Here is a 15,823-nt window from a genome sequence, read left to right as displayed (position 1 = left end):
GATTTTTGGGTTTCCTCCCATGCAGTTGAGTCCTGAGATTTACAAAGGCATGTGCCTTTCTCTAAAGGGTATTTGAGATTGTTACTTGTAGTTATTGAAAGAAATAATGCAATCTATTGATGATTAGCAACTGCTCCTTGGATAAACCAAAACATTCTTGTATTCTCTTGGTACTCCAGTGTCACATTTTCCTAATATGCTGCTAACTGTAATTTTCTATGGAATTTGTTTGTTATCTAATATTATTATCTAGATACATTCTGTGAATACTTATCCTTATAAGAAAAAGTTGAATACAAGTTTTGTGCACTATTGTTTCTATTCATGAAGTTTTTAGATTTGCATTGCATATATCTTGTTTGTGATTTTCTGTACCACTCAATTTTCGCACCAACACAAAAGGCAGGTAAATATGTCTTCAATCGATTGTGTTAGCAAACACGGGAAAGTGTTACAGTATAGTGCACAGAATTTTACAATTTAGAAGATTCTAAAGAAAAGTTTCAAGCTTCCATGACTAAAAATATAGCTTTTAAGCAAGCAGGCAGTGGTTGGTAACACTTGGGGTTCCATTCTTTCAATTTTTTTTAAATGCTTAATTTATTCATATGGAGAATTTTGCTTTTTAAGTTTAGATTTTGGGTTCGTGTGGTGGAATAACCATGTCTGGGTAGTCCAATGAAAGCAAAGAGGACTTAGCTAATGGAATATTTTCCATTACAATATTAAGTAACTACATTTGCAGTATCTGTAGTTAGTCTGAAAACCTGCAAATGAAATTCTAACATAAAATATGCAACTTGGAGCAAAAAAAAAAAAAGAGCTCAGATAATCCTTTCTTCTCCTGTTTTTTTTGTTTGTTTGTTTTGTTTAAATCAAATACATGAAGGCATACAGAAGTATACAAATTTGATTTTTCAAAACTGTTTTGGGATGTGCTTTTTTTTCAGCATCCCAGAAGGTCACATTTTATTTTATTTGAACAAGGTTTTTCCCTATCAATGTCATCATAGTATGTATATACACTGTTGAGCATGGAAAGGAGCTTGCTGATACGGTAACGTAAAAAAAAAGATTCCACTCTTCCATTGTGTAAAAGGTCACTCTTTTTATAAGAGTCTGTTTTTAAGCATTCAGTGCAGAATAAAAGGTGTCCTGTGGACAGTAGAGAGGAATGAAACTTCCCCGTATAAACCATGGATATCATCTTTCAATAGTTGCTGTAGTTTTCTGATGTGATGAGCAGCATCTGTGGAGCAGCATCTCTGCTGTCTCACTCTGGACATAAAATAAATAGATGTAATAGAAAGAGAATCATGTGAGGTGGCTCAGATTGGCCTTTCTACTGGCTTGCTCAATTCCAGTTACTAACAGGCTTGTGACAAAAACCTGAAGTTCAAGTTAATGCAGCATGCTCAATGGCTTTTCTGTAATCCCTGACCTGAATGCTTTGAGCATGTACCTAACCATTGCTTTCTGCCAACAATTGAGTGCAGGGAGAGAGCTTTGCACATGCACTCAGAGTTTGGCACTTCAGGAATAATAGTTTGCTCATGTCTAGAAAGACAAATAGATCTCTTTTAGAAGTGGGAAAATGGCTTATTGTGAGTGAAAGCTGCAGTATACCATTGTGCATTCCTCAGTGAACTGTTTCCCATGACGTATGTGGCGAGTGCTAAAATGTATTATCCAGCAGTATATTGTTTGCAGTGAAATTTCAGAGGGAAAAGCCTTTTTTTACTTATATCAAAAGAATGATAAATAGAAGAAAAATATTCACAAGGTTAAATAATTGCTTCAGTGTTATTCTGATGTTACGAACAAATGGCCTTGAAGTTATACTTGTACCAGATTTTAATTTCGTTAATTTTTATGTTATTTATTCTCCCCACCATCACATCTACTTATTTAAGACAAGCTATTTCAACCCTGTGTTTCTCATATGTACAAAGTATCAGTAAGATTTTCCTGTTATTTTTAAGTTTAAAAGCTTGGCGATACTGGCATGCATGAAAAAACCCCTTTCAAATTTTAAGTGACAAGTAAGTGAATTTAGAAGTGATTTAATTACAGTGAAAGCCCAATGCTGTGCATTTTAAACAACTCCTGCCAATGTCAGTGGGATGTGGTCTCAAGGAAGTATGTGTAGGACTGCAGCTTTGGTTCCTAGCTGATTCAGAGTTTGGGAAGTTACTTTCCAGCAGAATTACCATAGTGACATGCCAAAACTATTCATAACTGACCAAATACTGTACATGATAATGCTGTGGGACATCACTTCTGCATTGTAATTGTTGCCTTTCAAAGTAACTTCCAAATTCTACTCCATTCTTAGTAGAAAGCATTATTGAACAGTGAGTACGTAATCAAGGCTTGCTGCTTCTTATAATAAAATCAAGAATGAATCATGTAGTATCTTGAAAGGATAACATATATACTGTAGCATATCATATTTATGCCATGATCATTCTAGTGGGATTGGATCAAAAGAGATGGAAATGGAATCCCAGTTGAATAATGAGGTACTTATTGCCTTCTTCTTCCTACATACCGTACTTGAAAAGTTGCTCCTTTTTAGATTGGGGCACCCACTGAAAAGCCATTGAAATTCTCTTGCATAGTGTAGTAAGTTGCACTAAAGTAGATTCACTGAATCAGTGGGGATTTAGTGGACCAACTCTAGCTGTGACTTAATTTATCATAGTAAGTTGCACTTAAAGTAGGCCCATTTGATTCAGTTCATCATACTGAGGAGTTGACACACATAATCCCCACTGATTCAGTAGCCCACTATAGTGCATCATACTGAATTTAGCAACAGGATGTCAGCCTATCTGTAGTGTGAGTGGCCACAGTGGGAGGAAAAGAGCAATGGTGAAATTTGATAGAATAAGAATTTCTTTCCTGCTTTTGTAGAACACTATATCATGTCTTAGATTTAATTATATATTGCTATAAATTCTCAAATTGTGCTTCAGTAACAGGTATTGATCTCTTGCTCAGATAGTGTGCTTCCCTGTTGGTCATTCAGCATTCCTAATTAAGGATTTAATTTAACTGCTGGGATGCAGTTTGTTTGGTGAAACTTCCTCAGGATACAGTGAACATTCAAGGGGCAGTCCCTCCCCATCGTTTTTTTTTTTTTTTTACTGTGCCAAAAGATGATAATGGAGTGTGTTCAAACCAGCATCATGCAGTTGCACATTTCCTGACTGCAAAGATGTAAATTACTAACAGGTAAATATCTGGTTAGTAACCATGTGTTTGCATGGTGTTGGTACTCTTTGCCTCTACTGCTTCATAGAGTGGGATGTCTTCTTGTAGAAGGATGCCAGATGACATTGTTTTTTCTGATGAAAAACATTGGTTACCGAGAATATTTAGCAGCCCTGTAATTTTGTGCTGTCAAATTCCTACTTTTGGTGATCCTATGAACTAACAACATCCACAGAATCTTTTGGCTTCCTTTACTAAATCAATCTATCTCATACTTGCCATTCCCCTCTTTTTTATTTTTACTGTTTTTCACTTCTCCCAGTATCATTGTCTTTTCCAGTGAGTTTTATCTTATGGTATGCCTGAATTACAGGCCCTCCAGTATAGTCATTTTAGCTTGAAGTGAGAATCGAAGCATGTTTTGCTCTAAAATCCATTTATCCAGCAGTTCCTAGACTGCATATACAGTGGTGCCTCGTATAACAAGTGCACCGTTGAACGATGAATCCGCATTGCGATGCGGATTTCCCCATCGCTAATGCGAGGGCACGCTCGCATTACGATGGGGGAACAGCTGACACAAAAAATGGGTGCCGGTACACCCAAGATGGCCACCGGAACAAAAAAAATGGCTGCTGGTACACCCAAGATGGCCGCCGGGATGCTCAAAATGGCTGCCGGAACACCCAAGATGGCCGCCGGAACAAAAAAATGGTCACTGGTACACCCAAGATGGCCGCCAGAACACAAAAAATGGGCACCGGTACACCCAAAATGGCCACCGGTACACCCAAGATGGCCGCCGGACCAAGGGAAAACATCAGAGAATGGTGAGTTTTGGGCCCATTTGGAACGCGTTAAACTTTGTTTAATGCGTTCCAATTGGGGTTTTTGATCCGTTTTACGATGTTTTCCCATAGCGAAGGTTAATCCGGAACGGATTAACCTCGCTATGCGGGGCACCACTGTACCTCTTTTGAACTTTTTTTTACCTTTCAGCTTCTTCATTGGCCTGGTCTAGATTGTTTAGGCCTGGTCTTCAGCAACACATCCTTTACACCTGGAGTCTTTCCTAGTCCTTCCATAGGTGCCCTTCTGAGTCTCAGCCTTCTTCTGACTGCAGTGTCGTTTAGGTTGATGATTGAACCAAGTTAAAGAGATCTTTAACGGTTTCTTCATTGTCAGTATTAAAGTTATGTAATTCTGTAATGTTTTTTGGCTTCATAATATTAAGTGTACTCTTGCTTTTTCATTTTATTCTTTAATTTTCAGCAGCAGTCTTAAATGAGACCAAACACTTATAAATACTTTATTGAGAACACTGAATTTTTTTTCCAGATCATTTAAGTATAAATGTTCTCCTGCTTGATGGGGATTGTCTTAAGCTTTTAAACTCTGTGTTTCATCAAGTTATAAATCTCAGAACCAAATATCATCTGATCATCACATTGGAAAGTATTGGTTGCTGTTAGTGAACTATGAAGATTGTTTGGGATCACTGTACAAATGGATTCTGAACAACAAGGCTGTACCCTATTAGTATTCACTAATACTGAACAATATTTGACATTATTTTGCAGAGTTAAATAATCTTTGCAGAGTTGCAACAGAATCTGGTTTGACTGACACCTTGTCCTTACTAGAATGAGTCTCTGATCCCCAGAGACTCAATGAATAGACAGTGTAGAATCCCTGCGATGGCCACAGTAAATGTCTTACATTGATGTTGTTCTGAAGTGAGCAGTGTAGTAGTGATATATTTTATTTATTTTATTAAAAACATCAGCAATGTAACTCTAATGCCCTGCCACAACATAGCTAGTATGTGAATAAAATGACCGGATGTGGTATAAGACTTGCCATGTAATTAATAAAAAACCTTATGATACTGCTTTCACATATAGTTTTATTTTTGAATTGTACTATACCAGTCTGTCTCAATACACATTTGATGAATTGTAGTCATGTAGCAGAATGGAATCACTTGTTTGGTTGCAGATTTACATTTTTGTCTGCTATACCTTATTTTTTTTAAAGTAAAATACAAATAAATAAAATTAGAAAATCAGGAAATTCTAAAACAGCTTTCTTCCTGATGTGCTAATTTTCTAATTATATATGTGAGTTTGCCTGTTGATGATTGAACATTTCAAAAATGGAAGCATCATCAGCTGTTTACCTTACTTACTGTATTATTATTACTTATTATTATTACTTACTATATACATAGTGGCTCACAATGTAACAAACACCAATACGTGTGACAATTAAAAACCATAGAAACAATTGCAAGTAACTATTATATCAGTATAAATAAATATTTAAAATAACAGTAAAATATTGATATAATTATGAAGAAATTAACGTAACCGGCAATTTAAACAGTAGAAGGATTAATTTTATTTTATTTTTATTTATTTATTTATTTATTTATTTATTTTATATCCCGCCTATCTAGTCGATAGACTACTCTAGGCGGCTTACAGTGAGGGATGCAACAATAAAAACAACAAAATTACATAAAAGAAAACTTTCGACAATTGGGTTAAACATTAGGAAAGAAAAGAGGAGGGGATCAGGAATTAACTAGGGGGGAAGGCCTGCCGAAACATCAATGTTTTTAATTGCTTTTTGAAAATAAAACATAATAGAGAAACAAATAAGATTCCTATCACACACACACACACACTTTGATATAAGAACTTTATCTCTTATTTGTGTCAGGAGTATTTACTGCTTCACTTCTCTGTCTCCTCTCCTGCCAATTGGTTACCAGCTGTCTTTCAAGTTCCATATTCCAAATCATATTACTAACTCCATGTCAAAGACAATGGGTAAGATAGGCAAGCCAAATGGTGAATGATGAAGCCAAGTTACTTCCAGCATTCTATTCAACCAGTGGCTTTATCAGGCTTCAGGGAGGTGGCACGGGGAAGGAAATACTCAGTTTTTCGTTTGTTTGTTTAATATATACACTACCCGATTTGTGAATATACACTGCTATGAAGTGGTGTACGGAGTAAAACACACAAGCCACTCTACACCCCGCCCCACCTTCATTCCTATAAGCAATAGCCACATTTTGATTATGGGAGTGAAGGTGGGGTGGGGTTTTGGTCCTTTTGGGGAGAAAGGTGGGATAGAAATAAATATAGCAAAATAGCCAACTCAAAGGCAGTTGAAATACAAAGGGAACCTAAATTCCAATTTAAAAAATAGTGCCATTTGTGATGTGTTCTTAGAGGCCATCTTGTATAATTCTGTCTTGAGTAATTTCCTGAATATAAGAAGAAATAAAGTCTGGAGCATATCAGGTGGCAGCTTATTCCACAGTGTGTGTGTGTGGGGGGTCACCACCTAGAAAGCTTGATTCTCTGGTATCATCTTTTTAGCCTCTCTTGGCCTGGCCAACTTGAACACTGTGAATTGGGAAGAGTGTGTGAGATGTGTAGCTGTTTTCTGGGAGAGAAGTTCCAAAAAGTATCACAGTCCTAAACCATTAATGTCTTCATAGGCCAGAAACAGCACCTTAAATTGAGCAAGAAACTGACAGGTAGCCAGTGCAGGCAGGCCAAGATTGGAGATATATGATTAAATTTGCTGGTCCCAGAAGTCAGTCTGACTACTGCATTTTGGATCTGCTGAAGTTTCCATACTGTTTTCAAGGGCAGCCCTATATAGAGAGCATTGCAGTAGTTATAAGACTACCAGTGTGTGGAGCACTGTTAGTAGGCATTTCTTGTCTAGGTAGAGGGGTAACTGGGCAATCAACTGAAGCTGATAAAAGGTACTCCTGACCACAGTTGATATTTGGTTGATATCCACACAGAGAGCTGAGTCCAAGAGTACCCCCCCCCCCCCGCCAAGTTGTGCATTCAGTCTTTCGGGAGAGTGCAACCCCATCCAGGCCAGGTAAATGTCCCCCTAACCTGTCTAACAATATTCTAACAGCACGGTCTCTGTCTTCTCTGAATTCAGTTTCAATTTAGTTTATTGAGATTAGTCTATCTAACAGTCTCTTTCAACATTCTCTCTAGGCAGCAGCTGCATCATGCCTTTTCAGTTTTTAGTTGCATAATCTATGCCAGGATACTATCACTTCATGGTGTTCCCTTTGTGGAGTAGGAAAGATTTCCATCTTCATGCTTCTATGCAAATGCAATGTGTGCTGATGTCCAGCCACCTTCACGTGCACATTTTGCCCCACATGCTCTTCTGTAGTCCCTTCCATCTGCTTTTTAATTTTTGTTTATATTGGACTCTAGACCGTGTTTTTCAATTCCAGTTTTTGCCTTGGATATCTAGCTGTGCCACATCATAGCTGTGAGAGAAAGAGTATTGCCAAAGTAGGCTGACAAAGATTATAGCCAAAGTAGGCTGACAAAGACTGGTCATCTTGATCATTTTGTTGACCCCCCCCCCTTTTCAACAGTCACTGCTTCTAAATCCTGCCCCTTCTTAGGAAAAGCGAACTAGCTGTGCCATCTTCAAAACTGAGGAATTCATTTGCACAAACAATATGGTTACAGTAAAGGATTCAGTCTTTACAACCACTCTGTTGATTCTCAGAACTTCTAGATATTATCCAAGCATGGTTTGCTCTCATTACTCATTCAAGTAAAAATAGGGGTCTTCTCTAAGAAAGAGATGGGGGGATGGGAGAGAGAGAGAGAGAGAGAGAGAGAAATTATCTTTGTTAAGAAAACTCTTCCTGAAATATTTTAAACTTTTGCAGATATTTGTTTGATTTTCTCTTCCCACTTCCCTCTTTGGAAAAGGCAGTAACTTGAAAAGAAGGCCTGCTGTCTTTTGAAAGTAAAGTACTGTACAGTGGTGCCTCGCAAGACAATGTTAATTTGTTCTGCGAAAAACGCTGTCTTGCGAAAACATCATCTTGCGGAATGCAGTTCCCCATTGAAATGCATTGAAATCTATTTAATGCGTTCCAATGGGGAAAAATCGTTGTCTTGTGAAAATCATCCATAGAAAACATCATCTTGCGAAGTGCAACAGCGATCGCAAAAACCAATTGTCTTGTTGATTAATTGTCCCGCGAGGCAATCATCTTGTGAGGCACTACTGTAATAAGAAAATACACTTGAAAATTGCTGAAAAAGCCCAGAACACATTGGGGCATTTTAAATAACAAAAATGTTATTTAAATAACAAAAATGCCTTGCACATTTTTAGCTGTACAAATAGAAGTGCTGGAATAGATAATAACCGCAGTATTAGTCTATCACAGTTTGTGTTTCCATTCTACAGTATTTCTCCCTCATTTGCACTTGCATTTTTCCTACATGGCTTCTTAAGAAAATCACTATTTCAAGAGACATTTTTGCATTCATGTGAAACCTGTAGCAAAAGTAGCTGTACCAAAAGAATCATACACTTGCTGAATACATTTGGTGTGCAGAACCAAGGGGCTCTTAAAAATAGTTGGTTAACAAATTTCTCTACTATAACTCAGTGGTAATTGATATACAGTTTGGATTATGGCATCACAGGGTTAACTAAAACACAATATTCCCAACGACTCCCACCAAAAAAATACTTTCTAAAGGAATTGTTTTGCATTCTTAAAGAAATCACGTATTTCATGCTCTAAAAGTCTGAGGTTTGTAGTTGAAAAAGATTAAGTAAATAATTCAGGATGCGATGTGTTTACCTGTTAATAATTAAGCAGCTTGCTCTGTGTACTTTTTATAGACTTTAGAGGCTTTATTTTATTTTATTTATTTCTGGATCATGTCTGCTGGTTTTTAAGTTGACGTAGCTTATTCCATGAAGGGGGAAGAGGGAGAATTGCAATGAAAAAGGGTATAAAGAATTGAACCCCAAAAGTTTAACAGTTGTATTCTTATGGAAATGTAATCTTCCGCCTCTGCTCCAGTAGCAAAAATGCTGAAATAATAGATTCTCTTTCAACATTGAATTTGACCACACAAATGTTCTTTACAATGAAGATGAAGAATCATATCTTCTTGATTCAGAATTGCACTTTATTGCATGATAGCTCTGAGTGTCCCACCTGAAGTGAAGATTTTTTGTTGGATGTTATTATTTAATATGGTATAGACAATGAAAATTAAAATACAAAGTGAACATCTTAAATGGGAATTTCACTTTAAATAGTGCTTGCAGTTTTTGTAGACAGGAAAACAACTAAAATGAATTACTGTATATTGGATTCAAAATTGGGTGACTTAAATTTGCCACGTTGATGTAGGACTCATGTTTCTGTGGGATACTAGAGTCAGAGAATATTGTGACTTCATAATTTCTTACTTTGCTAATATAATCTTGAACTACTACTATGGGTGATTAATACACCTTCCTCAACAGAAGTAGTACCATTGTTCCCCTTACTGGTAATTTGGCACTCTGCTTTGAGAGAGCAAAGCTTAATATTGAAAGGTAGCTTGTTCTACATATTCCATTTAAGACTTGGTATTCATTCTATATGTACAAATACATGGGGGTCAACCAAAGCAGCTAGGTTTTACCTTGTAAATACTTTTCTTCCTCCCCACCATAACTTGTCATAGATAAACTAAGAACTAATTTGATATGTAACACCTAATAACTTTTCAGTTACTGTTGACATAAACTGAATATGAAATTGCAATATTCTGTGTAAAAATATTGGCAGTTCTTCATTTAGATTCTGATGAGCCCAAGTCCAGCTTCAAATATAGTGGTATTTAGTACTGTGCCACATTTACAAAATGTCCAGCTAAAAATACAGTCTTGTATTCCAGTTAATGCAGTACAGTGAACAAAAATTAATGCTTAATGGTGTCTCCACAAATGAGGCATGCCTTATGTCCAATGAAATAAGACAACAAAAATAAACCCATATGAAAGCACTTTATGAAGAGATGATGATGATGATGATGATGACGACAACAACAACAACAACAACAACAACAACAACAACAACAACAACTTAAAATATTTTTATCCTGCTTTTCTCCTTAAAAAACACAAGGTGGCTCACATCATTAACATGAAAATATTTTAAAAGTAAAATTAGTAACTATGCACATATTTAAAAAGAATTAAAAGTTTTGTATTAAAAATGGTAAGTGAAATCAGTACTGAAATATACTTGAAACAGAGCACAACAATCCATTCAAAAGACCTCTCTCAGAGCAGCAGTCATTAAGGAAAAGCCCGAAGAGAAATTAATACCATCAGTGATTGTATCTTTAGAAGCACCTCAACAAAAACAGAACAGAGGAACAGTTCAGGTAGTTCTTAAAGGTGATACAAAATGAACAAAGATACTTGTCTAGAATACTATTTCCCAAACTAGGGGTCATGACACAGGTGGAGATAGCGAGGGTCCTCCCCCATGGTGCTGGACAGTCCACTCACTGATCTGTTGCTGCCGCAGGCTGCGCAATCCCACCCTATCACTCCGGAGCTAGTGATCGGCAAGCCACTCCTAGCAGGAGGTGGGACAAGCCTCTGTGCCAGGTTGAAGAGTGGTTCGCCGATCGCGAGCTCTGGAATGATAGGACAGGATTGCACAGCTCGCAGCAGTGGCGGATTGGTGAGTGGACCATTCAGCATCATGGGGCTGGACCCTCATTATGTCCACCTGTGTGGGGGCATTTGTATACAAATAGCCCCACCTCTACTTGTTGCCGTTGTTAAAGAATTTCTTCCATTACCTTTCAGACTGGGATATTGACATTAGTGTGTACATGTGTGTATGAGAAACAGGCCCTATGTGGGGAGAAAAATGCCTGTATTTTCCGGTTTAGAACAAGTGACCTCTGTACTTAGAAGTACAGTGGTGCCTCGCTAGACGATTGCCTCGTGGGACGAAAAACCCGCAAGACAATTGGTTTTTGCAATCACTGTGGTGCCTCACAAGACTTTTTTTCTATGACCATGCTTCGCAAGACTTTTTTATTTGAGACCGATGCTTCACAATAATTTTTTTTGAGACCAATGCATAGGGAACCTCGCAAGATGATTTTTTTTCACAAGACGATGATTTTCGTGGAATGAATTACAATGGTGCCTCGGAAGATGATGTTTTTGTCTGTGCTTCGCAAGACGGATGCTTCGCAAGACGGTTTTCCCCACCCATTGGAACACATTAATTACCGTATTTTTTGCTCCATAGTGTCTTATGGAATGAATACTGTAAAAAATGGTTCAAAACCTCTTCAGCCACCCCCACCCAGAAGCCTCCCACAGTTCCACCACTGTGTCAGGAGGTCTCCAAACCAGCACCAGAGGCTTCTCACTGTGGCAGCTGCATTGGATCTTGCTGCTCTGTCATCTGAGCTGTTGGCTTTCCAGGATCTACCTCCTGGAAAGCCAGCAGGGCCAATGGGTAAATTTAAATGGCAGAGGATAGTGAAAACAGCCAAGGACCAAAGAGTAAAGAGATTCTAAAAAGACCAGGGACTGCACAAATGCAATCCCCCACTATCACAAATTATGCAGTTGAGTTCCCCACATTTGGCGAAATCATAGGGATCAGCACACCTAAAGTGCAATGGATGAGCCTCACCCTAGGAAAACCACTTTCATGACCATGGTATTTCCCCTGCAAGGTATGAGTTTGAGTGGCCCTTGCACCTCCTGCCCCCTTCTGTGCCCTGCCCCCATAAGGTATTAGCATATATATTAGCATATATATTAGCACATATGCTAATATCTGTACATTAGAGGATTGTGGGAGGAACACCCAGCCCCTGATGGGGGTCCCGCGGGGCACCCCAAGATATTGAGGAACTCTCTTGGCCTCTGGCGGGACTGGGGCTGTGCAGCCCTGTTCTGAGCGGGAGGTGCAGCCAGGGGGTCACCATGCCTTGGGGGGGGCAGGACATGTTCCCTATGCTCTTTAGGATCTTACTTCTTGAATGTCTTTGTTGAGTAAAAAAAATATTTTATACTCTACCAGATATGGCTTCATGAAGCCCTGAGGGTAGCTAACTGCATAATAAAGGAATGATAGGTGTACAGATTAGGCATCCTTTAGTCTCGAGAGACTATGGTAATGTGCTCTGTATGGAGCACTTGGAACAGCATCTGTGTGGCCGAGAAGGCCAATTTGAGAGTGACAATTCCTTCCACATTTAAGACAAATACAATCTGTCCCCTCTCCAACTCCCTAATTTTGCTGATTTTGGGACTGCCTCTTTGCCTTGGCCTGCTGGACAAGGATCTCTTCAAAATGGGAGAGGTCATGATGTACCGCCTGCCTCCAGGCTGAACTCTCAGATGTCAAAGTTTCCCATCTGTTGAGGTCCATCCCTAAGGCCTTCAGATCCCGCTTGCAGATATACTTGTATCGCAGCTGTGCTCTCCCTCTGGGGCAATTTCCCTGCACTAATTCTCCATACAGGAGATCTTTTGGAATCAGACCATCAGCCATTCTCACAACATGCCCAAGCCATTGTAGATGTCACAGTTTCAGTAATGTATACATGCTAAAAATTCCAGCTTGTTCTTTGTTGTTGTTGTTTAGTCGTTAAGTCATGTCCGACTCTTTGTGACCCCATGGACCAGAGCACACCAGGCCCTCCTGTCTTCCACTGCCTCCCGGAGATTGGTCAGATTCATGTTGGTAGCTTCGATGACACAGTACAACCATCTCATCCTCTGTCGTCCCCTTCTCCTCTTGCCTTCACACTTTCCCAACATCGGGGCTTTTCCAGGGAGTTTTCTCTTCTCATGAGATGGCCAAAGTATTGGAGTCTCAGCTTCAGGATCTATCCTTCCAGTGAGCACCCCCTTCATGGATTGCTGCCTTGTCGTGGCAAAGGAGCTTGAGTAATTCAGAGAAGCTATGGGCTATGCCGTGCAGGGACACCCAAGACGGACAGGTCATAGTCGAGAGTTCGGACTAAACGCAATCCATCTGGAGCAGGAATTGGCAAGCCACTCCAGTATCTTTGCCAACAAAACCCCATTAACAGAAAAAAGAGCTTGTTCTAGGACTACTCTATTTGGAACTTTGTCCTGCCAGGTGTTACCAAAAATGTTTCAAAGACAACACATATGGAATATGTTAGCTTCCTCTCCTGCCGTGCACAAAGAGTTCAGGACTCAATGCAGTACAGGAGTGTGCTCAGTACACAGGCTATATAAACGTGGATCTTGGTACATGCCATCAGCTTCTTATTGAGCCATACTCTCTTTGTGAGTCTAGAGAACATAGTAGCTGCTTTGCCAATGCATTTATCCAGCTCGACATCTAGGGAGAGAGTGTTAGGGATCGTTGAGCCAAGGTACACAACATCATGAACAACCTCCTATTCTTGTGTGGAAATGGTAATAGAGGGAGGTGAGTCCATGCCCTGGCCCGTGACTTGTGTTTTCTTCAGGCTGATTGTTAATCCAAAGTCTTGGTAGGCCTTGCTAAAATGATTCTTGAGTTGTTGGAGATCTTCAGCAGAGTGGGCAACAACAATTGCATCATCGGCGAAGAGGAAGTCCCACATGCATTTCAGCTGGACTTTGGTCTTCGCTCTCAATCTAGAAAGATTAAAGAGGTGTACAATCAAATTAACATTTATAATTAAACATATAATGTACACTAGCCTCGAAGTCAAGTAAAGCTCATCTTAAGGGCTTCGTTTGTTAAGTAATGTGTCTTAAAATATGTCCTCCTTTACATCTGACAGGAAAGCCCTGCTCCAAGTTCCTGTCTTGCTGTTGCCTTAATATAAACTGAACATGTGTGCTTGCCAAGGCAAATGGTACAGTGTAGCTGTTGGAGCCCCTTTTTTTAGCGATTGCAAAAAAGTCATCGTCAAGCAATTTCAACATCATGCGGGATACGTGTCTAGCAGGGCACCACTGTATATACCTGGCCACAACTGCAAAGTATCCGGTATACTCCTGCAGTGGTGAGGGGGTCTCTTCTGTCCTTTCCTGACCGTAACATTTGTTGTATTTTTGTAGTGGGCTTGAATATTGTTTGTAGGTTGTTGTTTTTTCAAAAGTTTCCACATGCGGTCCGTGACTCCTTTGATGTATGGCAGAAATACTTTATTTGTGCGTGGGTGTTTTTCTTCTTCCATTTGGTTTTGTTTTCTTGGTTTGATGGTTCTTGTGATTTCATTTTTGGAATAGCCATTTGCCTATAGGGCCCAATTCAGATGGTTGAGTTCAATGCTGAGAATCTGAGCTTCACAGTTCCGATTTGCACGGTCTAGCAGTGTTTTGATTATGCCTCTTTTTTTTGCTGTGGGTGGTGGTTGGAGTTTTTGTGTAGGTACCGGTCTGTGAGAGAGTGTTTTGTTTTGCTTTTAAAGAATTAAACTAGATCATCTCCTGGAATAGGGAGTAAGACAGTGAATGGACTGGCTACTTACATGTTACTCAAAAAAGAGAAGGTGCATCATGAAAGAGACTGGCATAAAATCTGTGTAAAAATTTTATATGCTGTATCTTATGTGTCAGTGTCAATTTAGAAGGAAGTAATTCTGTGAATATGATCCATTGTACCAAGGTGGGAAATGATGACCACATAGGGGCTAGAATCCTACAGTGAAATATTGAACATGGTAGGGCAACTGTGAAACTTTTAAAAGTTTAGTGTGTGTCTGTCACACACATGGACATGTGGCTGAGTGTACAACCGAGGCCTGTCTAAGCATGCAACAGACAGACAATAAGATCATCTGTTGCTTTTTACTATGCATGGAAGGGAGATGGTTGAAGCCTAGGCAATGGCAAAGTGATTCAAGTGCAATTGGGAATATGCCAGAGCATGTGACCTACATGTGACTGGCAAATTAGCAGATTGTCTCTGCAGCTTCTACAGTTTATCTTCTATGCATGGTGAAATGCAGGAGCACACAAGCTTTTATTTGTAAAATAAAAGACTTGGACTGGACAGGTCTTCAAACAGACTGACTGTTTAATACAATACTTTCAGACAAAGAACTACTCAAATATAGAAGTGTAGCTCTGTAAATTAGATTTATGGCCAGACCAATTATGCATTTCAAGATAAACATGGCACCAGAAATCTGAGGTTATAAGTGTGAAGGAAGAACATTATATATATATATATATATATATAGGAATTCCAGCTATAGCATGTTAATGATTGTGGCCAGTATTACAAGAAATGTGCAACTAGTTCTGTGCTCCCATGTACACTTTCTCAAAAGTTTGACAGAGATTTCATGCAGTGGATACAGTCTTAATCACCACCCTCAAAGAATCTCCAGGCCCCCATGAAAAAAATGTATTTGAGATTCCTGGACTTTCAAGAGCAGTTTATGAAATGACATGAATGGTAGTAGTGTGAACTGTTCAAAGGGGGGAAAAATCTGGTGGGCCTTTGAGTTGCCCAAAATAGTTTTTTTAAACCTTGTGGTTAAGTTTGTTGTGACACATGGCTGTTTACATATGTAAACTCTGCCATTATGTAACTTGTTTATATTGAAAATCTTCTTTTGTCTCTGTTTATTTCCCCATGTGTGCTTTCATTTTGCATGCTTTCATTAAGATCTGTTTTTGTTTTCAGTAATGTTGACATGAATCTCTGTGTACTTGGTGTTGTCCTTTAGTTATGGTCACCCAGCCCAAATTTGTGAGCAGCTCTGAATATCTCACTGCAAAATTA

At 39.0% G+C, this 15,823-nt stretch overlaps 1 protein-coding gene and 1 non-coding gene across 11 annotated transcripts in view; one reads left to right on the top strand and one right to left on the bottom strand.

The window, feature by feature from the left end:
- Nucleotides 1–15,823, top strand: part of ZBTB20 (zinc finger and BTB domain containing 20) — a 675,920-nt gene that overhangs the window by 108,386 nt on the left and 551,711 nt on the right. The window lies entirely within an intron of this gene.
- Nucleotides 11,637–11,800, bottom strand: LOC140706301 (U1 spliceosomal RNA). The gene has a single exon (XR_012085941.2). It is a non-coding gene; the product is annotated as a U1 spliceosomal RNA (small nuclear RNA).

This window comes from Pogona vitticeps, chromosome 3 (assembly GCF_051106095.1).
Source record: "Pogona vitticeps strain Pit_001003342236 chromosome 3, PviZW2.1, whole genome shotgun sequence".
NCBI lineage: Eukaryota > Metazoa > Chordata > Lepidosauria > Squamata > Agamidae > Pogona > Pogona vitticeps.
The sequence above is the reverse complement of the archived record's forward strand: the minus strand, read 5'-3'. Positions and strand labels throughout refer to the sequence as shown.